The sequence below is a fragment of the Oryzias latipes genome, chromosome 16, assembly GCF_053564925.1.
Source record: "Oryzias latipes strain Hd-rR chromosome 16, Olatipes_Hd-rR_3.1".
Taxonomy (NCBI): domain Eukaryota; kingdom Metazoa; phylum Chordata; class Actinopteri; order Beloniformes; family Adrianichthyidae; genus Oryzias; species Oryzias latipes.
In genome coordinates this window covers 9,320,690-9,341,813 of record NC_136252.1, presented here as the reverse complement: position 1 = coordinate 9,341,813, position 21,124 = coordinate 9,320,690, and the positions used below count along the sequence as shown (strand labels likewise).

Sequence of the window (21,124 nt, the reverse complement as noted above, 5' to 3'; positions counted from 1 at the left end):
AGCAGGTGGGTGTGTCTAGTCAGCAGGTGTGTTAATCAGGAGGACACAATGGCAAGCCTGTAGCTTTAAGCAGGAAAACCTTGAGATTGAGTGGCCAAGAGGCTTTGCTGGACACTGGCAAGTGCTTACGGCCACACCACTCTGGACCCGCCCGATCTCGTCCGATCTCGGAAGCCAAACAGGGTTGGGCCTGGTTAGTACCTGGATGGGAGACCGCTTGGGAATACCAGGTGCTGTAAGTTTTCCATCTTTTCCTCCCAACCAGCAGAGGGTGTTCTTCCAAAATCTGCTTCAAAGTTCACCTAAGGTTTTTTTTTTTTTTTTTTTAATAAACAACTTTTGCCTCATGTAAAGTAATCAGGTAGCTTCAGAGCAATCAGAATCAAGGTGTCAATGCATAACCTTTAGCCTAATTACACCCACCTGTTACAATGAGCAGATGTTAGCAGTGTTTCTGTTCAGACTTTGTGTGTGTTTAAACCAAGGCTGATTTTGCAGAGGAGAGGTGAAATGGCATGGTTTTTGCAGCAGGTGGGTGTGTCTAGTCAGCAGGTGTGTTAATCAGGAGGACACAATGGCAAGCCTGTAGCTTTAAGCAGGAAAACCTTGAGATTGAGTGGCCAAGAGGCTTTGCTGGACACTGGCAAGTGCTTACGGCCACACCACTCTGGACCCGCCCGATCTCGTCCGATCTCGGAAGCCAAACAGGGTTGGGCCTGGTTAGTACCTGGATGGGAGACCGCTTGGGAATACCAGGTGCTGTAAGTTTTCCATCTTTTCCTCCCAACCAGCAGAGGGTGTTCTTCCAAAATCTGCTTCAAAGTTCACCTAAGGTTTTTTTTTTTTTTTTTTTAATAAACAACTTTTGCCTCATGTAAAGTAATCAGGTAGCTTCAGAGCAATCAGAATCAAGGTGTCAATGCATAACCTTTAGCCTAATTACACCCACCTGTTACAATGAGCAGATGTTAGCAGTGTTTCTGTTCAGACTTTGTGTGTGTTTAAACCAAGGCTGATTTTGCAGAGGAGAGGTGAAATGGCATGGTTTTTGCAGCAGGTGGGTGTGTCTAGTCAGCAGGTGTGTTAATCAGGAGGACACAATGGCAAGCCTGTAGCTTTAAGCAGGAAAACCTTGAGATTGAGTGGCCAAGAGGCTTTGCTGGACACTGGCAAGTGCTTACGGCCACACCACTCTGGACCCGCCCGATCTCGTCCGATCTCGGAAGCCAAACAGGGTTGGGCCTGGTTAGTACCTGGATGGGAGACCGCTTGGGAATACCAGGTGCTGTAAGTTTTCCATCTTTTCCTCCCAACCAGCAGAGGGTGTTCTTCCAAAATCTGCTTCAAAGTTCACCTAAGGTTTTTTTTTTTTTTTTTTTAATAAACAACTTTTGCCTCATGTAAAGTAATCAGGTAGCTTCAGAGCAATCAGAATCAAGGTGTCAATGCATAACCTTTAGCCTAATTACACCCACCTGTTACAATGAGCAGATGTTAGCAGTGTTTCTGTTCAGACTTTGTGTGTGTTTAAACCAAGGCTGATTTTGCAGAGGAGAGGTGAAATGGCATGGTTTTTGCAGCAGGTGGGTGTGTCTAGTCAGCAGGTGTGTTAATCAGGAGGACACAATGGCAAGCCTGTAGCTTTAAGCAGGAAAACCTTGAGATTGAGTGGCCAAGAGGCTTTGCTGGACACTGGCAAGTGCTTACGGCCACACCACTCTGGACCCGCCCGATCTCGTCCGATCTCGGAAGCCAAACAGGGTTGGGCCTGGTTAGTACCTGGATGGGAGACCGCTTGGGAATACCAGGTGCTGTAAGTTTTCCATCTTTTCCTCCCAACCAGCAGAGGGTGTTCTTCCAAAATCTGCTTCAAAGTTCACCTAAGGTTTTTTTTTTTTTTTTTTTAATAAACAACTTTTGCCTCATGTAAAGTAATCAGGTAGCTTCAGAGCAATCAGAATCAAGGTGTCAATGCATAACCTTTAGCCTAATTACACCCACCTGTTACAATGAGCAGATGTTAGCAGTGTTTCTGTTCAGACTTTGTGTGTGTTTAAACCAAGGCTGATTTTGCAGAGGAGAGGTGAAATGGCATGGTTTTTGCAGCAGGTGGGTGTGTCTAGTCAGCAGGTGTGTTAATCAGGAGGACACAATGGCAAGCCTGTAGCTTTAAGCAGGAAAACCTTGAGATTGAGTGGCCAAGAGGCTTTGCTGGACACTGGCAAGTGCTTACGGCCACACCACTCTGGACCCGCCCGATCTCGTCCGATCTCGGAAGCCAAACAGGGTTGGGCCTGGTTAGTACCTGGATGGGAGACCGCTTGGGAATACCAGGTGCTGTAAGTTTTCCATCTTTTCCTCCCAACCAGCAGAGGGTGTTCTTCCAAAATCTGCTTCAAAGTTCACCTAAGGTTTTTTTTTTTTTTTTTTTAATAAACAACTTTTGCCTCATGTAAAGTAATCAGGTAGCTTCAGAGCAATCAGAATCAAGGTGTCAATGCATAACCTTTAGCCTAATTACACCCACCTGTTACAATGAGCAGATGTTAGCAGTGTTTCTGTTCAGACTTTGTGTGTGTTTAAACCAAGGCTGATTTTGCAGAGGAGAGGTGAAATGGCATGGTTTTTGCAGCAGGTGGGTGTGTCTAGTCAGCAGGTGTGTTAATCAGGAGGACACAATGGCAAGCCTGTAGCTTTAAGCAGGAAAACCTTGAGATTGAGTGGCCAAGAGGCTTTGCTGGACACTGGCAAGTGCTTACGGCCACACCACTCTGGACCCGCCCGATCTCGTCCGATCTCGGAAGCCAAACAGGGTTGGGCCTGGTTAGTACCTGGATGGGAGACCGCTTGGGAATACCAGGTGCTGTAAGTTTTCCATCTTTTCCTCCCAACCAGCAGAGGGTGTTCTTCCAAAATCTGCTTCAAAGTTCACCTAAGGTTTTTTTTTTTTTTTTTTTAATAAACAACTTTTGCCTCATGTAAAGTAATCAGGTAGCTTCAGAGCAATCAGAATCAAGGTGTCAATGCATAACCTTTAGCCTAATTACACCCACCTGTTACAATGAGCAGATGTTAGCAGTGTTTCTGTTCAGACTTTGTGTGTGTTTAAACCAAGGCTGATTTTGCAGAGGAGAGGTGAAATGGCATGGTTTTTGCAGCAGGTGGGTGTGTCTAGTCAGCAGGTGTGTTAATCAGGAGGACACAATGGCAAGCCTGTAGCTTTAAGCAGGAAAACCTTGAGATTGAGTGGCCAAGAGGCTTTGCTGGACACTGGCAAGTGCTTACGGCCACACCACTCTGGACCCGCCCGATCTCGTCCGATCTCGGAAGCCAAACAGGGTTGGGCCTGGTTAGTACCTGGATGGGAGACCGCTTGGGAATACCAGGTGCTGTAAGTTTTCCATCTTTTCCTCCCAACCAGCAGAGGGTGTTCTTCCAAAATCTGCTTCAAAGTTCACCTAAGGTTTTTTTTTTTTTTTTTTTAATAAACAACTTTTGCCTCATGTAAAGTAATCAGGTAGCTTCAGAGCAATCAGAATCAAGGTGTCAATGCATAACCTTTAGCCTAATTACACCCACCTGTTACAATGAGCAGATGTTAGCAGTGTTTCTGTTCAGACTTTGTGTGTGTTTAAACCAAGGCTGATTTTGCAGAGGAGAGGTGAAATGGCATGGTTTTTGCAGCAGGTGGGTGTGTCTAGTCAGCAGGTGTGTTAATCAGGAGGACACAATGGCAAGCCTGTAGCTTTAAGCAGGAAAACCTTGAGATTGAGTGGCCAAGAGGCTTTGCTGGACACTGGCAAGTGCTTACGGCCACACCACTCTGGACCCGCCCGATCTCGTCCGATCTCAGAAGCCAAACAGGGTTGGGCCTGGTTAGTACCTGGATGGGAGACCGCTTGGGAATACCAGGTGCTGTAAGTTTTCCATCTTTTCCTCCCAACCAGCAGAGGGTGTTCTTCCAAAATCTGCTTCAAAGTTCACCTAAGGTTTTTTCCTTTTTCTTTTTCTTTTTTTTTTTTTTTTTTTTAATAAACAACTTTTGCCTCATGTAAAGTAATCAGGTAGCTTCAGAGCAATCAGAATCAAGGTGTCAATGCATAACCTTTAGCCTAATTACACCCACCTGTTACAATGAGCAGATGTTAGCAGTGTTTCTGTTCAGACTTTGTGTGTGTTTAAACCAAGGCTGATTTTGCAGAGGAGAGGTGAAATGGCATGGTTTTTGCAGCAGGTGGGTGTGTCTAGTCAGCAGGTGTGTTAATCAGGAGGACACAATGGCAAGCCTGTAGCTTTAAGCAGGAAAACCTTGAGATTGAGTGGCCAAGAGGCTTTGCTGGACACTGGCAAGTGCTTACGGCCACACCACTCTGGACCCGCCCGATCTCGTCCGATCTCGGAAGCCAAACAGGGTTGGGCCTGGTTAGTACCTGGATGGGAGACCGCTTGGGAATACCAGGTGCTGTAAGTTTTCCATCTTTTCCTCCCAACCAGCAGAGGGTGTTCTTCCAAAATCTGCTTCAAAGTTCACCTAAGGTTTTTTTTTTTTTTTTTTTTAATAAACAACTTTTGCCTCATGTAAAGTAATCAGGTAGCTTCAGAGCAATCAGAATCAAGGTGTCAATGCATAACCTTTAGCCTAATTACACCCACCTGTTACAATGAGCAGATGTTAGCAGTGTTTCTGTTCAGACTTTGTGTGTGTTTAAACCAAGGCTGATTTTGCAGAGGAGAGGTGAAATGGCATGGTTTTTGCAGCAGGTGGGTGTGTCTAGTCAGCAGGTGTGTTAATCAGGAGGACACAATGGCAAGCCTGTAGCTTTAAGCAGGAAAACCTTGAGATTGAGTGGCCAAGAGGCTTTGCTGGACACTGGCAAGTGCTTACGGCCACACCACTCTGGACCCGCCCGATCTCGTCCGATCTCGGAAGCCAAACAGGGTTGGGCCTGGTTAGTACCTGGATGGGAGACCGCTTGGGAATACCAGGTGCTGTAAGTTTTCCATCTTTTCCTCCCAACCAGCAGAGGGTGTTCTTCCAAAATCTGCTTCAAAGTTCACCTAAGGTTTTTTTTTTTTTTTTTTTAATAAACAACTTTTGCCTCATGTAAAGTAATCAGGTAGCTTCAGAGCAATCAGAATCAAGGTGTCAATGCATAACCTTTAGCCTAATTACACCCACCTGTTACAATGAGCAGATGTTAGCAGTGTTTCTGTTCAGACTTTGTGTGTGTTTAAACCAAGGCTGATTTTGCAGAGGAGAGGTGAAATGGCATGGTTTTTGCAGCAGGTGGGTGTGTCTAGTCAGCAGGTGTGTTAATCAGGAGGACACAATGGCAAGCCTGTAGCTTTAAGCAGGAAAACCTTGAGATTGAGTGGCCAAGAGGCTTTGCTGGACACTGGCAAGTGCTTACGGCCACACCACTCTGGACCCGCCCGATCTCGTCCGATCTCGGAAGCCAAACAGGGTTGGGCCTGGTTAGTACCTGGATGGGAGACCGCTTGGGAATACCAGGTGCTGTAAGTTTTCCATCTTTTCCTCCCAACCAGCAGAGGGTGTTCTTCCAAAATCTGCTTCAAAGTTCACCTAAGGTTTTTTTTTTTTTTTTTTAATAAACAACTTTTGCCTCATGTAAAGTAATCAGGTAGCTTCAGAGCAATCAGAATCAAGGTGTCAATGCATAACCTTTAGCCTAATTACACCCACCTGTTACAATGAGCAGATGTTAGCAGTGTTTCTGTTCAGACTTTGTGTGTGTTTAAACCAAGGCTGATTTTGCAGAGGAGAGGTGAAATGGCATGGTTTTTGCAGCAGGTGGGTGTGTCTAGTCAGCAGGTGTGTTAATCAGGAGGACACAATGGCAAGCCTGTAGCTTTAAGCAGGAAAACCTTGAGATTGAGTGGCCAAGAGGCTTTGCTGGACACTGGCAAGTGCTTACGGCCACACCACTCTGGACCCGCCCGATCTCGTCCGATCTCGGAAGCCAAACAGGGTTGGGCCTGGTTAGTACCTGGATGGGAGACCGCTTGGGAATACCAGGTGCTGTAAGTTTTCCATCTCTTCCTCCCAACCAGCAGAGGGTGTTCTTCCAAAATCTGCTTCAAAGTTCACCTAAGGTTTTTTTCTTTTTTTTTTTTTTTTTTTTTAATAAACAACTTTTGCCTCATGTAAAGTAATCAGGTAGCTTCAGAGCAATCAGAATCAAGGTGTCAATGCATAACCTTTAGCCTAATTACACCCACCTGTTACAATGAGCAGATGTTAGCAGTGTTTCTGTTCAGACTTTGTGTGTGTTTAAACCAAGGCTGATTTTGCAGAGGAGAGGTGAAATGGCATGGTTTTTGCAGCAGGTGGGTGTGTCTAGTCAGCAGGTGTGTTAATCAGGAGGACACAATGGCAAGCCTGTAGCTTTAAGCAGGAAAACCTTGAGATTGAGTGGCCAAGAGGCTTTGCTGGACACTGGCAAGTGCTTACGGCCACACCACTCTGGACCCGCCCGATCTCGTCCGATCTCGGAAGCCAAACAGGGTTGGGCCTGGTTAGTACCTGGATGGGAGACCGCTTGGGAATACCAGGTGCTGTAAGTTTTCCATCTTTTCCTCCCAACCAGCAGAGGGTGTTCTTCCAAAATCTGCTTCAAAGTTCACCTAAGGTTTTTTTTTTTTTTTTTTTAATAAACAACTTTTGCCTCATGTAAAGTAATCAGGTAGCTTCAGAGCAATCAGAATCAAGGTGTCAATGCATAACCTTTAGCCTAATTACACCCACCTGTTACAATGAGCAGATGTTAGCAGTGTTTCTGTTCAGACTTTGTGTGTGTTTAAACCAAGGCTGATTTTGCAGAGGAGAGGTGAAATGGCATGGTTTTTGCAGCAGGTGGGTGTGTCTAGTCAGCAGGTGTGTTAATCAGGAGGACACAATGGCAAGCCTGTAGCTTTAAGCAGGAAAACCTTGAGATTGAGTGGCCAAGAGGCTTTGCTGGACACTGGCAAGTGCTTACGGCCACACCACTCTGGACCCGCCCGATCTCGTCCGATCTCGGAAGCCAAACAGGGTTGGGCCTGGTTAGTACCTGGATGGGAGACCGCTTGGGAATACCAGGTGCTGTAAGTTTTCCATCTTTTCCTCCCAACCAGCAGAGGGTGTTCTTCCAAAATCTGCTTCAAAGTTCACCTAAGGTTTTTTTTTTTTTTTTTTAATAAACAACTTTTGCCTCATGTAAAGTAATCAGGTAGCTTCAGAGCAATCAGAATCAAGGTGTCAATGCATAACCTTTAGCCTAATTACACCCACCTGTTACAATGAGCAGATGTTAGCAGTGTTTCTGTTCAGACTTTGTGTGTGTTTAAACCAAGGCTGATTTTGCAGAGGAGAGGTGAAATGGCATGGTTTTTGCAGCAGGTGGGTGTGTCTAGTCAGCAGGTGTGTTAATCAGGAGGACACAATGGCAAGCCTGTAGCTTTAAGCAGGAAAACCTTGAGATTGAGTGGCCAAGAGGCTTTGCTGGACACTGGCAAGTGCTTACGGCCACACCACTCTGGACCCGCCCGATCTCGTCCGATCTCGGAAGCCAAACAGGGTTGGGCCTGGTTAGTACCTGGATGGGAGACCGCTTGGGAATACCAGGTGCTGTAAGTTTTCCATCTTTTCCTCCCAACCAGCAGAGGGTGTTCTTCCAAAATCTGCTTCAAAGTTCACCTAAGGTTTTTTTTTTTTTTTTTTTAATAAACAACTTTTGCCTCATGTAAAGTAATCAGGTAGCTTCAGAGCAATCAGAATCAAGGTGTCAATGCATAACCTTTAGCCTAATTACACCCACCTGTTACAATGAGCAGATGTTAGCAGTGTTTCTGTTCAGACTTTGTGTGTGTTTAAACCAAGGCTGATTTTGCAGAGGAGAGGTGAAATGGCATGGTTTTTGCAGCAGGTGGGTGTGTCTAGTCAGCAGGTGTGTTAATCAGGAGGACACAATGGCAAGCCTGTAGCTTTAAGCAGGAAAACCTTGAGATTGAGTGGCCAAGAGGCTTTGCTGGACACTGGCAAGTGCTTACGGCCACACCACTCTGGACCCGCCCGATCTCGTCCGATCTCGGAAGCCAAACAGGGTTGGGCCTGGTTAGTACCTGGATGGGAGACCGCTTGGGAATACCAGGTGCTGTAAGTTTTCCATCTTTTCCTCCCAACCAGCAGAGGGTGTTCTTCCAAAATCTGCTTCAAAGTTCACCTAAGGTTTTTTTTTTTTTTTTTTTTAATAAACAACTTTTGCCTCATGTAAAGTAATCAGGTAGCTTCAGAGCAATCAGAATCAAGGTGTCAATGCATAACCTTTAGCCTAATTACACCCACCTGTTACAATGAGCAGATGTTAGCAGTGTTTCTGTTCAGACTTTGTGTGTGTTTAAACCAAGGCTGATTTTGCAGAGGAGAGGTGAAATGGCATGGTTTTTGCAGCAGGTGGGTGTGTCTAGTCAGCAGGTGTGTTAATCAGGAGGACACAATGGCAAGCCTGTAGCTTTAAGCAGGAAAACCTTGAGATTGAGTGGCCAAGAGGCTTTGCTGGACACTGGCAAGTGCTTACGGCCACACCACTCTGGACCCGCCCGATCTCGTCCGATCTCGGAAGCCAAACAGGGTTGGGCCTGGTTAGTACCTGGATGGGAGACCGCTTGGGAATACCAGGTGCTGTAAGTTTTCCATCTTTTCCTCCCAACCAGCAGAGGGTGTTCTTCCAAAATCTGCTTCAAAGTTCACCTAAGGTTTTTTTTTTTTTTTTTTTAATAAACAACTTTTGCCTCATGTAAAGTAATCAGGTAGCTTCAGAGCAATCAGAATCAAGGTGTCAATGCATAACCTTTAGCCTAATTACACCCACCTGTTACAATGAGCAGATGTTAGCAGTGTTTCTGTTCAGACTTTGTGTGTGTTTAAACCAAGGCTGATTTTGCAGAGGAGAGGTGAAATGGCATGGTTTTTGCAGCAGGTGGGTGTGTCTAGTCAGCAGGTGTGTTAATCAGGAGGACACAATGGCAAGCCTGTAGCTTTAAGCAGGAAAACCTTGAGATTGAGTGGCCAAGAGGCTTTGCTGGACACTGGCAAGTGCTTACGGCCACACCACTCTGGACCCGCCCGATCTCGTCCGATCTCGGAAGCCAAACAGGGTTGGGCCTGGTTAGTACCTGGATGGGAGACCGCTTGGGAATACCAGGTGCTGTAAGTTTTCCATCTTTTCCTCCCAACCAGCAGAGGGTGTTCTTCCAAAATCTGCTTCAAAGTTCACCTAAGGTTTTTTTTTTTTTTTTTTAATAAACAACTTTTGCCTCATGTAAAGTAATCAGGTAGCTTCAGAGCAATCAGAATCAAGGTGTCAATGCATAACCTTTAGCCTAATTACACCCACCTGTTACAATGAGCAGATGTTAGCAGTGTTTCTGTTCAGACTTTGTGTGTGTTTAAACCAAGGCTGATTTTGCAGAGGAGAGGTGAAATGGCATGGTTTTTGCAGCAGGTGGGTGTGTCTAGTCAGCAGGTGTGTTAATCAGGAGGACACAATGGCAAGCCTGTAGCTTTAAGCAGGAAAACCTTGAGATTGAGTGGCCAAGAGGCTTTGCTGGACACTGGCAAGTGCTTACGGCCACACCACTCTGGACCCGCCCGATCTCGTCCGATCTCGGAAGCCAAACAGGGTTGGGCCTGGTTAGTACCTGGATGGGAGACCGCTTGGGAATACCAGGTGCTGTAAGTTTTCCATCTCTTCCTCCCAACCAGCAGAGGGTGTTCTTCCAAAATCTGCTTCAAAGTTCACCTAAGGTTTTTTTCTTTTTTTTTTTTTTTTTTTTTAATAAACAACTTTTGCCTCATGTAAAGTAATCAGGTAGCTTCAGAGCAATCAGAATCAAGGTGTCAATGCATAACCTTTAGCCTAATTACACCCACCTGTTACAATGAGCAGATGTTAGCAGTGTTTCTGTTCAGACTTTGTGTGTGTTTAAACCAAGGCTGATTTTGCAGAGGAGAGGTGAAATGGCATGGTTTTTGCAGCAGGTGGGTGTGTCTAGTCAGCAGGTGTGTTAATCAGGAGGACACAATGGCAAGCCTGTAGCTTTAAGCAGGAAAACCTTGAGATTGAGTGGCCAAGAGGCTTTGCTGGACACTGGCAAGTGCTTACGGCCACACCACTCTGGACCCGCCCGATCTCGTCCGATCTCGGAAGCCAAACAGGGTTGGGCCTGGTTAGTACCTGGATGGGAGACCGCTTGGGAATACCAGGTGCTGTAAGTTTTCCATCTTTTCCTCCCAACCAGCAGAGGGTGTTCTTCCAAAATCTGCTTCAAAGTTCACCTAAGGTTTTTTTTTTTTTTTTTTTAATAAACAACTTTTGCCTCATGTAAAGTAATCAGGTAGCTTCAGAGCAATCAGAATCAAGGTGTCAATGCATAACCTTTAGCCTAATTACACCCACCTGTTACAATGAGCAGATGTTAGCAGTGTTTCTGTTCAGACTTTGTGTGTGTTTAAACCAAGGCTGATTTTGCAGAGGAGAGGTGAAATGGCATGGTTTTTGCAGCAGGTGGGTGTGTCTAGTCAGCAGGTGTGTTAATCAGGAGGACACAATGGCAAGCCTGTAGCTTTAAGCAGGAAAACCTTGAGATTGAGTGGCCAAGAGGCTTTGCTGGACACTGGCAAGTGCTTACGGCCACACCACTCTGGACCCGCCCGATCTCGTCCGATCTCGGAAGCCAAACAGGGTTGGGCCTGGTTAGTACCTGGATGGGAGACCGCTTGGGAATACCAGGTGCTGTAAGTTTTCCATCTTTTCCTCCCAACCAGCAGAGGGTGTTCTTCCAAAATCTGCTTCAAAGTTCACCTAAGGTTTTTTTTTTTTTTTTTTAATAAACAACTTTTGCCTCATGTAAAGTAATCAGGTAGCTTCAGAGCAATCAGAATCAAGGTGTCAATGCATAACCTTTAGCCTAATTACACCCACCTGTTACAATGAGCAGATGTTAGCAGTGTTTCTGTTCAGACTTTGTGTGTGTTTAAACCAAGGCTGATTTTGCAGAGGAGAGGTGAAATGGCATGGTTTTTGCAGCAGGTGGGTGTGTCTAGTCAGCAGGTGTGTTAATCAGGAGGACACAATGGCAAGCCTGTAGCTTTAAGCAGGAAAACCTTGAGATTGAGTGGCCAAGAGGCTTTGCTGGACACTGGCAAGTGCTTACGGCCACACCACTCTGGACCCGCCCGATCTCGTCCGATCTCGGAAGCCAAACAGGGTTGGGCCTGGTTAGTACCTGGATGGGAGACCGCTTGGGAATACCAGGTGCTGTAAGTTTTCCATCTTTTCCTCCCAACCAGCAGAGGGTGTTCTTCCAAAATCTGCTTCAAAGTTCACCTAAGGTTTTTTTTTTTTTTTTTTTAATAAACAACTTTTGCCTCATGTAAAGTAATCAGGTAGCTTCAGAGCAATCAGAATCAAGGTGTCAATGCATAACCTTTAGCCTAATTACACCCACCTGTTACAATGAGCAGATGTTAGCAGTGTTTCTGTTCAGACTTTGTGTGTGTTTAAACCAAGGCTGATTTTGCAGAGGAGAGGTGAAATGGCATGGTTTTTGCAGCAGGTGGGTGTGTCTAGTCAGCAGGTGTGTTAATCAGGAGGACACAATGGCAAGCCTGTAGCTTTAAGCAGGAAAACCTTGAGATTGAGTGGCCAAGAGGCTTTGCTGGACACTGGCAAGTGCTTACGGCCACACCACTCTGGACCCGCCCGATCTCGTCCGATCTCGGAAGCCAAACAGGGTTGGGCCTGGTTAGTACCTGGATGGGAGACCGCTTGGGAATACCAGGTGCTGTAAGTTTTCCATCTTTTCCTCCCAACCAGCAGAGGGTGTTCTTCCAAAATCTGCTTCAAAGTTCACCTAAGGTTTTTTTTTTTTTTTTTTAATAAACAACTTTTGCCTCATGTAAAGTAATCAGGTAGCTTCAGAGCAATCAGAATCAAGGTGTCAATGCATAACCTTTAGCCTAATTACACCCACCTGTTACAATGAGCAGATGTTAGCAGTGTTTCTGTTCAGACTTTGTGTGTGTTTAAACCAAGGCTGATTTTGCAGAGGAGAGGTGAAATGGCATGGTTTTTGCAGCAGGTGGGTGTGTCTAGTCAGCAGGTGTGTTAATCAGGAGGACACAATGGCAAGCCTGTAGCTTTAAGCAGGAAAACCTTGAGATTGAGTGGCCAAGAGGCTTTGCTGGACACTGGCAAGTGCTTACGGCCACACCACTCTGGACCCGCCCGATCTCGTCCGATCTCGGAAGCCAAACAGGGTTGGGCCTGGTTAGTACCTGGATGGGAGACCGCTTGGGAATACCAGGTGCTGTAAGTTTTCCATCTTTTCCTCCCAACCAGCAGAGGGTGTTCTTCCAAAATCTGCTTCAAAGTTCACCTAAGGTTTTTTTTTTTTTTTTTTTAATAAACAACTTTTGCCTCATGTAAAGTAATCAGGTAGCTTCAGAGCAATCAGAATCAAGGTGTCAATGCATAACCTTTAGCCTAATTACACCCACCTGTTACAATGAGCAGATGTTAGCAGTGTTTCTGTTCAGACTTTGTGTGTGTTTAAACCAAGGCTGATTTTGCAGAGGAGAGGTGAAATGGCATGGTTTTTGCAGCAGGTGGGTGTGTCTAGTCAGCAGGTGTGTTAATCAGGAGGACACAATGGCAAGCCTGTAGCTTTAAGCAGGAAAACCTTGAGATTGAGTGGCCAAGAGGCTTTGCTGGACACTGGCAAGTGCTTACGGCCACACCACTCTGGACCCGCCCGATCTCGTCCGATCTCGGAAGCCAAACAGGGTTGGGCCTGGTTAGTACCTGGATGGGAGACCGCTTGGGAATACCAGGTGCTGTAAGTTTTCCATCTTTTCCTCCCAACCAGCAGAGGGTGTTCTTCCAAAATCTGCTTCAAAGTTCACCTAAGGTTTTTTTTTTTTTTTTTTTTAATAAACAACTTTTGCCTCATGTAAAGTAATCAGGTAGCTTCAGAGCAATCAGAATCAAGGTGTCAATGCATAACCTTTAGCCTAATTACACCCACCTGTTACAATGAGCAGATGTTAGCAGTGTTTCTGTTCAGACTTTGTGTGTGTTTAAACCAAGGCTGATTTTGCAGAGGAGAGGTGAAATGGCATGGTTTTTGCAGCAGGTGGGTGTGTCTAGTCAGCAGGTGTGTTAATCAGGAGGACACAATGGCAAGCCTGTAGCTTTAAGCAGGAAAACCTTGAGATTGAGTGGCCAAGAGGCTTTGCTGGACACTGGCAAGTGCTTACGGCCACACCACTCTGGACCCGCCCGATCTCGTCCGATCTCGGAAGCCAAACAGGGTTGGGCCTGGTTAGTACCTGGATGGGAGACCGCTTGGGAATACCAGGTGCTGTAAGTTTTCCATCTTTTCCTCCCAACCAGCAGAGGGTGTTCTTCCAAAATCTGCTTCAAAGTTCACCTAAGGTTTTTTTTTTTTTTTTTTTAATAAACAACTTTTGCCTCATGTAAAGTAATCAGGTAGCTTCAGAGCAATCAGAATCAAGGTGTCAATGCATAACCTTTAGCCTAATTACACCCACCTGTTACAATGAGCAGATGTTAGCAGTGTTTCTGTTCAGACTTTGTGTGTGTTTAAACCAAGGCTGATTTTGCAGAGGAGAGGTGAAATGGCATGGTTTTTGCAGCAGGTGGGTGTGTCTAGTCAGCAGGTGTGTTAATCAGGAGGACACAATGGCAAGCCTGTAGCTTTAAGCAGGAAAACCTTGAGATTGAGTGGCCAAGAGGCTTTGCTGGACACTGGCAAGTGCTTACGGCCACACCACTCTGGACCCGCCCGATCTCGTCCGATCTCGGAAGCCAAACAGGGTTGGGCCTGGTTAGTACCTGGATGGGAGACCGCTTGGGAATACCAGGTGCTGTAAGTTTTCCATCTTTTCCTCCCAACCAGCAGAGGGTGTTCTTCCAAAATCTGCTTCAAAGTTCACCTAAGGTTTTTTTTTTTTTTTTTTTAATAAACAACTTTTGCCTCATGTAAAGTAATCAGGTAGCTTCAGAGCAATCAGAATCAAGGTGTCAATGCATAACCTTTAGCCTAATTACACCCACCTGTTACAATGAGCAGATGTTAGCAGTGTTTCTGTTCAGACTTTGTGTGTGTTTAAACCAAGGCTGATTTTGCAGAGGAGAGGTGAAATGGCATGGTTTTTGCAGCAGGTGGGTGTGTCTAGTCAGCAGGTGTGTTAATCAGGAGGACACAATGGCAAGCCTGTAGCTTTAAGCAGGAAAACCTTGAGATTGAGTGGCCAAGAGGCTTTGCTGGACACTGGCAAGTGCTTACGGCCACACCACTCTGGACCCGCCCGATCTCGTCCGATCTCGGAAGCCAAACAGGGTTGGGCCTGGTTAGTACCTGGATGGGAGACCGCTTGGGAATACCAGGTGCTGTAAGTTTTCCATCTTTTCCTCCCAACCAGCAGAGGGTGTTCTTCCAAAATCTGCTTCAAAGTTCACCTAAGGTTTTTTTTTTTTTTTTTTTTAATAAACAACTTTTGCCTCATGTAAAGTAATCAGGTAGCTTCAGAGCAATCAGAATCAAGGTGTCAATGCATAACCTTTAGCCTAATTACACCCACCTGTTACAATGAGCAGATGTTAGCAGTGTTTCTGTTCAGACTTTGTGTATGTTTAAACCAAGGCTGATTTTGCAGAGGAGAGGTGAAATGGCATGGTTTTTGCAGCAGGTGGGTGTGTCTAGTCAGCAGGTGTGTTAATCAGGAGGACACAATGGCAAGCCTGTAGCTTTAAGCAGGAAAACCTTGAGATTGAGTGGCCAAGAGGCTTTGCTGGACACTGGCAAGTGCTTACGGCCACACCACTCTGGACCCGCCCGATCTCGTCCGATCTCGGAAGCCAAACAGGGTTGGGCCTGGTTAGTACCTGGATGGGAGACCGCTTGGGAATACCAGGTGCTGTAAGTTTTCCATCTTTTCCTCCCAACCAGCAGAGGGTGTTCTTCCAAAATCTGCTTCAAAGTTCACCTAAGGTTTTTTTTTTTTTTTTTTTAATAAACAACTTTTGCCTCATGTAAAGTAATCAGGTAGCTTCAGAGCAATCAGAATCAAGGTGTCAATGCATAACCTTTAGCCTAATTACACCCACCTGTTACAATGAGCAGATGTTAGCAGTGTTTCTGTTCAGACTTTGTGTGTGTTTAAACCAAGGCTGATTTTGCAGAGGAGAGGTGAAATGGCATGGTTTTTGCAGCAGGTGGGTGTGTCTAGTCAGCAGGTGTGTTAATCAGGAGGACACAATGGCAAGCCTGTAGCTTTAAGCAGGAAAACCTTGAGATTGAGTGGCCAAGAGGCTTTGCTGGACACTGGCAAGTGCTTACGGCCACACCACTCTGGACCCGCCCGATCTCGTCCGATCTCGGAAGCCAAACAGGGTTGGGCCTGGTTAGTACCTGGATGGGAGACCGCTTGGGAATACCAGGTGCTGTAAGTTTTCCATCTTTTCCTCCCAACCAGCAGAGGGTGTTCTTCCAAAATCTGCTTCAAAGTTCACCTAAGGTTTTTTTTTTTTTTTTTTTAATAAACAACTTTTGCCTCATGTAAAGTAATCAGGTAGCTTCAGAGCAATCAGAATCAAGGTGTCAATGCATAACCTTTAGCCTAATTACACCCACCTGTTACAATGAGCAGATGTTAGCAGTGTTTCTGTTCAGACTTTGTGTGTGTTTAAACCAAGGCTGATTTTGCAGAGGAGAGGTGAAATGGCATGGTTTTTGCAGCAGGTGGGTGTGTCTAGTCAGCAGGTGTGTTAATCAGGAGGACACAATGGCAAGCCTGTAGCTTTAAGCAGGAAAACCTTGAGATTGAGTGGCCAAGAGGCTTTGCTGGACACTGGCAAGTGCTTACGGCCACACCACTCTGGACCCGCCCGATCTCGTCCGATCTCGGAAGCCAAACAGGGTTGGGCCTGGTTAGTACCTGGATGGGAGACCGCTTGGGAATACCAGGTGCTGTAAGTTTTCCATCTTTTCCAACCAGCAGAGGGTGTTCTTCCAAAATCTGCTTCAAAGTTCACCTAAGGTTTTTTTTTTTTTTTTTTTAATAAACAACTTTTGCCTCATGTAAAGTAATCAGGTAGCTTCAGAGCAATCAGAATCAAGGTGTCAATGCATAACCTTTAGCCTAATTACACCCACCTGTTACAATGAGCAGATGTTAGCAGTGTTTCTGTTCAGACTTTGTGTGTGTTTAAACCAAGGCTGATTTTGCAGAGGAGAGGTGAAATGGCATGGTTTTTGCAGCAGGTGGGTGTGTCTAGTCAGCAGGTGTGTTAATCAGGAGGACACAATGGCAAGCCTGTAGCTTTAAGCAGGAAAACCTTGAGATTGAGTGGCCAAGAGGCTTTGCTGGACACTGGCAAGTGCTTACGGCCACACCACTCTGGACCCGCCCGATCTCGTCCGATCTCGGAAGCCAAACAGGGTTGGGCCTGGTTAGTACCTGGATGGGAGACCGCTTGGGAATACCAGGTGCTGTAAGTTTTCCATCTTTTCCTCCCAACCAGCAGAGGGTGTTCTTCCAAAATCTGCTTCAAAGTTCACCTAAGGTTTTTTTTTTTTTTTTTTTAATAAACAACTTTTGCCTCATGTAAAGTAATCAGGTAGCTTCAGAGCAATCAGAATCAAGGTGTCAATGCATAACCTTTAGCCTAATTACACCCACCTGTTACAATGAGCAGATGTTAGCAGTGTTTCTGTTCAGACTTTGTGTGTGTTTAAACCAAGGCTGATTTTGCAGAGGAGAGGTGAAATGGCATGGTTTTTGCAGCAGGTGGGTGTGTCTAGTCAGCAGGTGTGTTAATCAGGAGGACACAATGGCAAGCCTGTAGCTTTAAGCAGGAAAACCTTGAGATTGAGTGGCCAAGAGGCTTTGCTGGACACTGGCAAGTGCTTACGGCCACACCACTCTGGACCCGCCCGATCTCGTCCGATCTCGGAAGCCAAACAGGGTTGGGCCTGGTTAGTACCTGGATGGGAGACCGCTTGGGAATACCAGGTGCTGTAAGTTTTCCATCTTTTCCTCCCAACCAGCAGAGGGTGTTCTTCCAAAATCTGCTTCAAAGTTCACCTAAGGTTTTTTCCTTTTTCTTTTTCTTTTTTTTTTTTTTTTTTTTTAATAAACAACTTTTGCCTCATGTAAAGTAATCAGGTAGCTTCAGAGCAATCAGAATCAAGGTGTCAATGCATAACCTTTAGCCTAATTACACCCACCTGTTACAATGAGCAGATGTTAGCAGTGTTTCTGTTCAGACTTTGTGTGTGTTTAAACCAAGGCTGATTTTGCAGAGGAGAGGTGAAATGGCATGGTTTTTGCAGCAGGTGGGTGTGTCTAGTCAGCAGGTGTGTTAATCAGGAGGACACAATGGCAAGCCTGTAGCTTTAAGCAGGAAAACCTTGAGATTGAGTGGCCAAGAGGCTTTGCTGGACACTGGCAAGTGCTTACGGCCACACCACTCTGGACCCGCCCGATCTCGTCCGATCTCGGAAGCCAAACAGGGTTGGGCCTGGTTAGTACCTGGATGGGAGACCGCTTGGGAATACCAGGTGCTGTAAGTTTTCCATCTTTTCCTCCCAACCAGCAGAGGGTGTTCTTCCAAAATCTGCTTCAAAGTTCACCTAAGGTTTTTTTTTTTTTTTTTTTAATAAACAACTTTTGCCTCATGTAAAGTAATCAGGTAGCTTCAGAGCAATCAGAATCAAGGTGTCAATGCATAACCTTTAGCCTAATTACACCCACCTGTTACAATGAGCAGATGTTAGCAGTGTTTCTGTTCAGACTTTGTGTGTGTTTAAACCAAGGCTGATTTTGCAGAGGAGAGGTGAAATGGCATGGTTTTTGCAGCAGGTGGGTGTGTCTAGTCAGCAGGTGTGTTAATCAGGAGGACACAATGGCAAGCCTGTAGCTTTAAGCAGGAAAACCTTGAGATTGAGTGGCCAAGAGGCTTTGCTGGACACTGGCAAGTGCTTACGGCCACACCACTCTGGACCCGCCCGATCTCGTCCGATCTCGGAAGCCAAACAGGGTTGGGCCTGGTTAGTACCTGGATGGGAGACCGCTTGGGAATACCAGGTGCTGTAAGTTTTCCATCTCTTCCTCCCAACCAGCAGAGGGTGTTCTTCCAAAATCTGCTTCAAAGTTCACCTAAGGTTTTTTTCTTTTTCTTTTTCTTTTTTTTTTTTTTTTTTTTTAATAAACAACTTTTGCCTCATGTAAAGTAATCAGGTAGCTTCAGAGCAATCAGAATCAAGGTGTCAATGCATAACCTTTAGCCTAATTACACCCACCTGTTACAATGAGCAGATGTTAGCAGTGTTTCTGTTCAGACTTTGTGTGTGTTTAAACCAAGGCTGATTTTGCAGAGGAGAGGTGAAATGGCATGGTTTTTGCAGCAGGTGGGTGTGTCTAGTCAGCAGGTGTGTTAATCAGGAGGACACAATGGCAAGCCTGTAGCTTTAAGCAGGAAAACCTTGAGATTGAGTGGCCAAGAGGCTTTGCTGGACACTGGCAAGTGCTTACGGCCACACCACTCTGGACCCGCCCGATCTCGTCCGATCTCGGAAGCCAAACAGGGTTGGGCCTGGTTAGTACCTGGATGGGAGACCGCTTGGGAATACCAGGTGCTGTAAGTTTTCCATCTTTTCCTCCCAACCAGCAGAGGGTGTTCTTCCAAAATCTGCTTCAAAGTTCACCTAAGGTTTTTTTTTTTTTTTTTTTAATAAACAACTTTTGCCTCATGTAAAGTAATCAGGTAGCTTCAGAGCAATCAGAATCAAGGTGTCAATGCATAACCTTTAGCCTAATTACACCCACCTGTTACAATGAGCAGATGTTAGCAGTGTTTCTGTTCAGACTTTGTGTGTGTTTAAACCAAGGCTGATTTTGCAGAGGAGAGGTGAAATGGCATGGTTTTTGCAGCAGGTGGGTGTGTCTAGTCAGCAGGTGTGTTAATCAGGAGGACACAATGGCAAGCCTGTAGCTTTAAGCAGGAAAACCTTGAGATTGAGTGGCCAAGAGGCTTTGCTGGACACTGGCAAGTGCTTACGGCCACACCACTCTGGACCCGCCCGATCTCGTCCGATCTCGGAAGCCAAACAGGGTTGGGCCTGGTTAGTACCTGGATGGGAGACCGCTTGGGAATACCAGGTGCTGTAAGTTTTCCATCTTTTCCTCCCAACCAGCAGAGGGTGTTCTTCCAAAATCTGCTTCAAAGTTCACCTAAGGTTTTTTTTTTTTTTTTTTTAATAAACAACTTTTGCCTCATGTAAAGTAATCAGGTAGCTTCAGAGCAATCAGAATCAAGGTGTCAATGCATAACCTTTAGCCTAATTACACCCACCTGTTACAATGAGCAGATGTTAGCAGTGTTTCTGTTCAGACTTTGTGTGTGTTTAAACCAAGGCTGATTTTGCAGAGGAGAGGTGAAATGGCATGGTTTTTGCAGCAGGTGGGTGTGTCTAGTCAGCAGGTGTGTTAATCAGGAGGACACAATGGCAAGCCTGTAGCTTTAAGCAGGAAAACCTTGAGATTGAGTGGCCAAGAGGCTTTGCTGGACACTGGCAAGTGCTTACGGCCACACCACTCTGGACCCGCCCGATCTCGTCCGATCTCGGAAGCCAAACAGGGTTGGGCCTGGTTAGTACCTGGATGGGAGACCGCTTGGGAATACCAGGTGCTGTAAGTTTTCCATCTTTTCCTCCCAACCAGCAGAGGGTGTTCTTCCAAAATCTGCTTCAAAGTTCACCTAAGGTTTTTTTTTTTTTTTTTTAATAAACAACTTTTGCCTCATGTAAAGTAATCAGGTAGCTTCAGAGCAATCAGAATCAAGGTGTCAATGCATAACCTTTAGCCTAATTACACCCACCTGTTACAATGAGCAGATGTTAGCAGTGTTTCTGTTCAGACTTTGTGTGTGTTTAAACCAAGGCTGATTTTGCAGAGGAGAGGTGAAATGGCATGGTTTTTGCAGCAGGTGGGTGTGTCTAGTCAGCAGGTGTGTTAATCAGGAGGACACAATGGCAAGCCTGTAGCTTTAAGCAGGAAAACCTTGAGATTGAGTGGCCAAGAGGCTTTGCTGGACACTGGCAAGTGCTTACGGCCACACCACTCTGGACCCGCCCGATCTCGTCCGATCTCGGAAGCCAAACAGGGTTGGGCCTGGTTAGTACCTGGATGGGAGACCGCTTGGGAATACCAGGTGCTGTAAGTTTTCCATCTTTTCCTCCCAACCAGCAGAGGGTGTTCTTCCAAAATCTGCTTCAAAGTTCACCTAAGGTTTTTTTTTTTTTTTTTTTAATAAACAACTTTTGCCTCATGTAAAGTAATCAGGTAGCTTCAGAGCAATCAGAATCAAGGTGTCAATGCATAACCTTTAGCCTAATTACACCCACCTGTTACAATGAGCAGATGTTAGCAGTGTTTCTGTTCAGACTTTGTGTGTGTTTAAACCAAGGCTGATTTTGCAGAGGAGAGGTGAAATGGCATGGTTTTTGCAGCAGGTGGGTGTGTCTAGTCAGCAGGTGTGTTAATCAGGAGGACACAATGGCAAGCCTGTAGCTTTAAGCAGGAAAACCTTGAGATTGAGTGGCCAAGAGGCTTTGCTGGACACTGGCAAGTGCTTACGGCCACACCACTCTGGACCCGCCCGATCTCGTCCGATCTCGGAAGCCAAACAGGGTTGGGCCTGGTTAGTACCTGGATGGGAGACCGCTTGGGAATACCAGGTGCTGTAAGTTTTCCATCTTTTCCTCCCAACCAGCAGAGGGTGTTCTTCCAAAATCTGCTTCAAAGTTCACCTAAGGTTTTTTTTTTTTTTTTTTTAATAAACAACTTTTGCCTCATGTAAAGTAATCAGGTAGCTTCAGAGCAATCAGAATCAAGGTGTCAATGCATAACCTTTAGCCTAATTACACCCACCTGTTACAATGAGCAGATGTTAGCAGTGTTTCTGTTCAGACTTTGTGTGTGTTTAAACCAAGGCTGATTTTGCAGAGGAGAGGTGAAATGGCATGGTTTTTGCAGCAG

At 45.7% G+C, this 21,124-nt stretch overlaps 1 protein-coding gene and 40 non-coding genes across 41 annotated transcripts in view; all 41 read left to right on the top strand.

Annotated features, from left to right (window-relative positions):
- The window catches only part of LOC144984559 (uncharacterized), a 402,969-nt gene that overhangs the window by 219,434 nt on the left and 162,411 nt on the right, over window positions 1–21,124 (top strand). The gene's annotated exons all lie outside the window — the stretch shown is intronic.
- Window positions 124–242, top strand: LOC144985517 (5S ribosomal RNA). Its single transcript, XR_013649346.1, has one exon. It is a non-coding gene; the product is annotated as a 5S ribosomal RNA (ribosomal RNA).
- LOC144985516 (5S ribosomal RNA) lies at window positions 650–768 on the top strand. The gene has a single exon (XR_013649345.1). It is a non-coding gene; the product is annotated as a 5S ribosomal RNA (ribosomal RNA).
- LOC144985515 (5S ribosomal RNA) lies at window positions 1,176–1,294 on the top strand. The gene has a single exon (XR_013649344.1). It is a non-coding gene; the product is annotated as a 5S ribosomal RNA (ribosomal RNA).
- On the top strand, window positions 1,702–1,820 carry LOC144985514 (5S ribosomal RNA). Its single transcript, XR_013649343.1, has one exon. It is a non-coding gene; the product is annotated as a 5S ribosomal RNA (ribosomal RNA).
- Window positions 2,228–2,346, top strand: LOC144985513 (5S ribosomal RNA). The gene has a single exon (XR_013649342.1). It is a non-coding gene; the product is annotated as a 5S ribosomal RNA (ribosomal RNA).
- Window positions 2,754–2,872, top strand: LOC144985512 (5S ribosomal RNA). Its single transcript, XR_013649341.1, has one exon. It is a non-coding gene; the product is annotated as a 5S ribosomal RNA (ribosomal RNA).
- On the top strand, window positions 3,280–3,398 carry LOC144985511 (5S ribosomal RNA). The gene has a single exon (XR_013649340.1). It is a non-coding gene; the product is annotated as a 5S ribosomal RNA (ribosomal RNA).
- LOC144986223 (5S ribosomal RNA) lies at window positions 3,806–3,924 on the top strand. The gene has a single exon (XR_013650053.1). It is a non-coding gene; the product is annotated as a 5S ribosomal RNA (ribosomal RNA).
- On the top strand, window positions 4,353–4,471 carry LOC144985510 (5S ribosomal RNA). Its single transcript, XR_013649339.1, has one exon. It is a non-coding gene; the product is annotated as a 5S ribosomal RNA (ribosomal RNA).
- LOC144985509 (5S ribosomal RNA) lies at window positions 4,880–4,998 on the top strand. The gene has a single exon (XR_013649338.1). It is a non-coding gene; the product is annotated as a 5S ribosomal RNA (ribosomal RNA).
- On the top strand, window positions 5,406–5,524 carry LOC144985508 (5S ribosomal RNA). Its single transcript, XR_013649337.1, has one exon. It is a non-coding gene; the product is annotated as a 5S ribosomal RNA (ribosomal RNA).
- On the top strand, window positions 5,931–6,049 carry LOC144985506 (5S ribosomal RNA). The gene has a single exon (XR_013649335.1). It is a non-coding gene; the product is annotated as a 5S ribosomal RNA (ribosomal RNA).
- On the top strand, window positions 6,467–6,585 carry LOC144985505 (5S ribosomal RNA). The gene has a single exon (XR_013649334.1). It is a non-coding gene; the product is annotated as a 5S ribosomal RNA (ribosomal RNA).
- LOC144985504 (5S ribosomal RNA) lies at window positions 6,993–7,111 on the top strand. The gene has a single exon (XR_013649333.1). It is a non-coding gene; the product is annotated as a 5S ribosomal RNA (ribosomal RNA).
- LOC144985503 (5S ribosomal RNA) lies at window positions 7,518–7,636 on the top strand. Its single transcript, XR_013649332.1, has one exon. It is a non-coding gene; the product is annotated as a 5S ribosomal RNA (ribosomal RNA).
- Window positions 8,044–8,162, top strand: LOC144985502 (5S ribosomal RNA). The gene has a single exon (XR_013649331.1). It is a non-coding gene; the product is annotated as a 5S ribosomal RNA (ribosomal RNA).
- Window positions 8,571–8,689, top strand: LOC144985501 (5S ribosomal RNA). The gene has a single exon (XR_013649330.1). It is a non-coding gene; the product is annotated as a 5S ribosomal RNA (ribosomal RNA).
- On the top strand, window positions 9,097–9,215 carry LOC144985500 (5S ribosomal RNA). The gene has a single exon (XR_013649329.1). It is a non-coding gene; the product is annotated as a 5S ribosomal RNA (ribosomal RNA).
- On the top strand, window positions 9,622–9,740 carry LOC144985499 (5S ribosomal RNA). Its single transcript, XR_013649328.1, has one exon. It is a non-coding gene; the product is annotated as a 5S ribosomal RNA (ribosomal RNA).
- On the top strand, window positions 10,158–10,276 carry LOC144985498 (5S ribosomal RNA). The gene has a single exon (XR_013649327.1). It is a non-coding gene; the product is annotated as a 5S ribosomal RNA (ribosomal RNA).
- On the top strand, window positions 10,684–10,802 carry LOC144985497 (5S ribosomal RNA). Its single transcript, XR_013649326.1, has one exon. It is a non-coding gene; the product is annotated as a 5S ribosomal RNA (ribosomal RNA).
- Window positions 11,209–11,327, top strand: LOC144985495 (5S ribosomal RNA). Its single transcript, XR_013649324.1, has one exon. It is a non-coding gene; the product is annotated as a 5S ribosomal RNA (ribosomal RNA).
- LOC144985494 (5S ribosomal RNA) lies at window positions 11,735–11,853 on the top strand. The gene has a single exon (XR_013649323.1). It is a non-coding gene; the product is annotated as a 5S ribosomal RNA (ribosomal RNA).
- On the top strand, window positions 12,260–12,378 carry LOC144985493 (5S ribosomal RNA). Its single transcript, XR_013649322.1, has one exon. It is a non-coding gene; the product is annotated as a 5S ribosomal RNA (ribosomal RNA).
- On the top strand, window positions 12,786–12,904 carry LOC144985492 (5S ribosomal RNA). Its single transcript, XR_013649321.1, has one exon. It is a non-coding gene; the product is annotated as a 5S ribosomal RNA (ribosomal RNA).
- On the top strand, window positions 13,313–13,431 carry LOC144985491 (5S ribosomal RNA). The gene has a single exon (XR_013649320.1). It is a non-coding gene; the product is annotated as a 5S ribosomal RNA (ribosomal RNA).
- On the top strand, window positions 13,839–13,957 carry LOC144985489 (5S ribosomal RNA). The gene has a single exon (XR_013649318.1). It is a non-coding gene; the product is annotated as a 5S ribosomal RNA (ribosomal RNA).
- LOC144985488 (5S ribosomal RNA) lies at window positions 14,365–14,483 on the top strand. The gene has a single exon (XR_013649317.1). It is a non-coding gene; the product is annotated as a 5S ribosomal RNA (ribosomal RNA).
- On the top strand, window positions 14,892–15,010 carry LOC144985487 (5S ribosomal RNA). Its single transcript, XR_013649316.1, has one exon. It is a non-coding gene; the product is annotated as a 5S ribosomal RNA (ribosomal RNA).
- Window positions 15,418–15,536, top strand: LOC144985486 (5S ribosomal RNA). The gene has a single exon (XR_013649315.1). It is a non-coding gene; the product is annotated as a 5S ribosomal RNA (ribosomal RNA).
- Window positions 15,944–16,062, top strand: LOC144985485 (5S ribosomal RNA). Its single transcript, XR_013649314.1, has one exon. It is a non-coding gene; the product is annotated as a 5S ribosomal RNA (ribosomal RNA).
- Window positions 16,466–16,584, top strand: LOC144985483 (5S ribosomal RNA). The gene has a single exon (XR_013649312.1). It is a non-coding gene; the product is annotated as a 5S ribosomal RNA (ribosomal RNA).
- On the top strand, window positions 16,992–17,110 carry LOC144985482 (5S ribosomal RNA). The gene has a single exon (XR_013649311.1). It is a non-coding gene; the product is annotated as a 5S ribosomal RNA (ribosomal RNA).
- On the top strand, window positions 17,540–17,658 carry LOC144985481 (5S ribosomal RNA). Its single transcript, XR_013649310.1, has one exon. It is a non-coding gene; the product is annotated as a 5S ribosomal RNA (ribosomal RNA).
- Window positions 18,066–18,184, top strand: LOC144985480 (5S ribosomal RNA). Its single transcript, XR_013649309.1, has one exon. It is a non-coding gene; the product is annotated as a 5S ribosomal RNA (ribosomal RNA).
- On the top strand, window positions 18,614–18,732 carry LOC144985479 (5S ribosomal RNA). Its single transcript, XR_013649308.1, has one exon. It is a non-coding gene; the product is annotated as a 5S ribosomal RNA (ribosomal RNA).
- LOC144985478 (5S ribosomal RNA) lies at window positions 19,140–19,258 on the top strand. Its single transcript, XR_013649307.1, has one exon. It is a non-coding gene; the product is annotated as a 5S ribosomal RNA (ribosomal RNA).
- LOC144985477 (5S ribosomal RNA) lies at window positions 19,666–19,784 on the top strand. The gene has a single exon (XR_013649306.1). It is a non-coding gene; the product is annotated as a 5S ribosomal RNA (ribosomal RNA).
- Window positions 20,191–20,309, top strand: LOC144985476 (5S ribosomal RNA). Its single transcript, XR_013649305.1, has one exon. It is a non-coding gene; the product is annotated as a 5S ribosomal RNA (ribosomal RNA).
- Window positions 20,717–20,835, top strand: LOC144985475 (5S ribosomal RNA). Its single transcript, XR_013649304.1, has one exon. It is a non-coding gene; the product is annotated as a 5S ribosomal RNA (ribosomal RNA).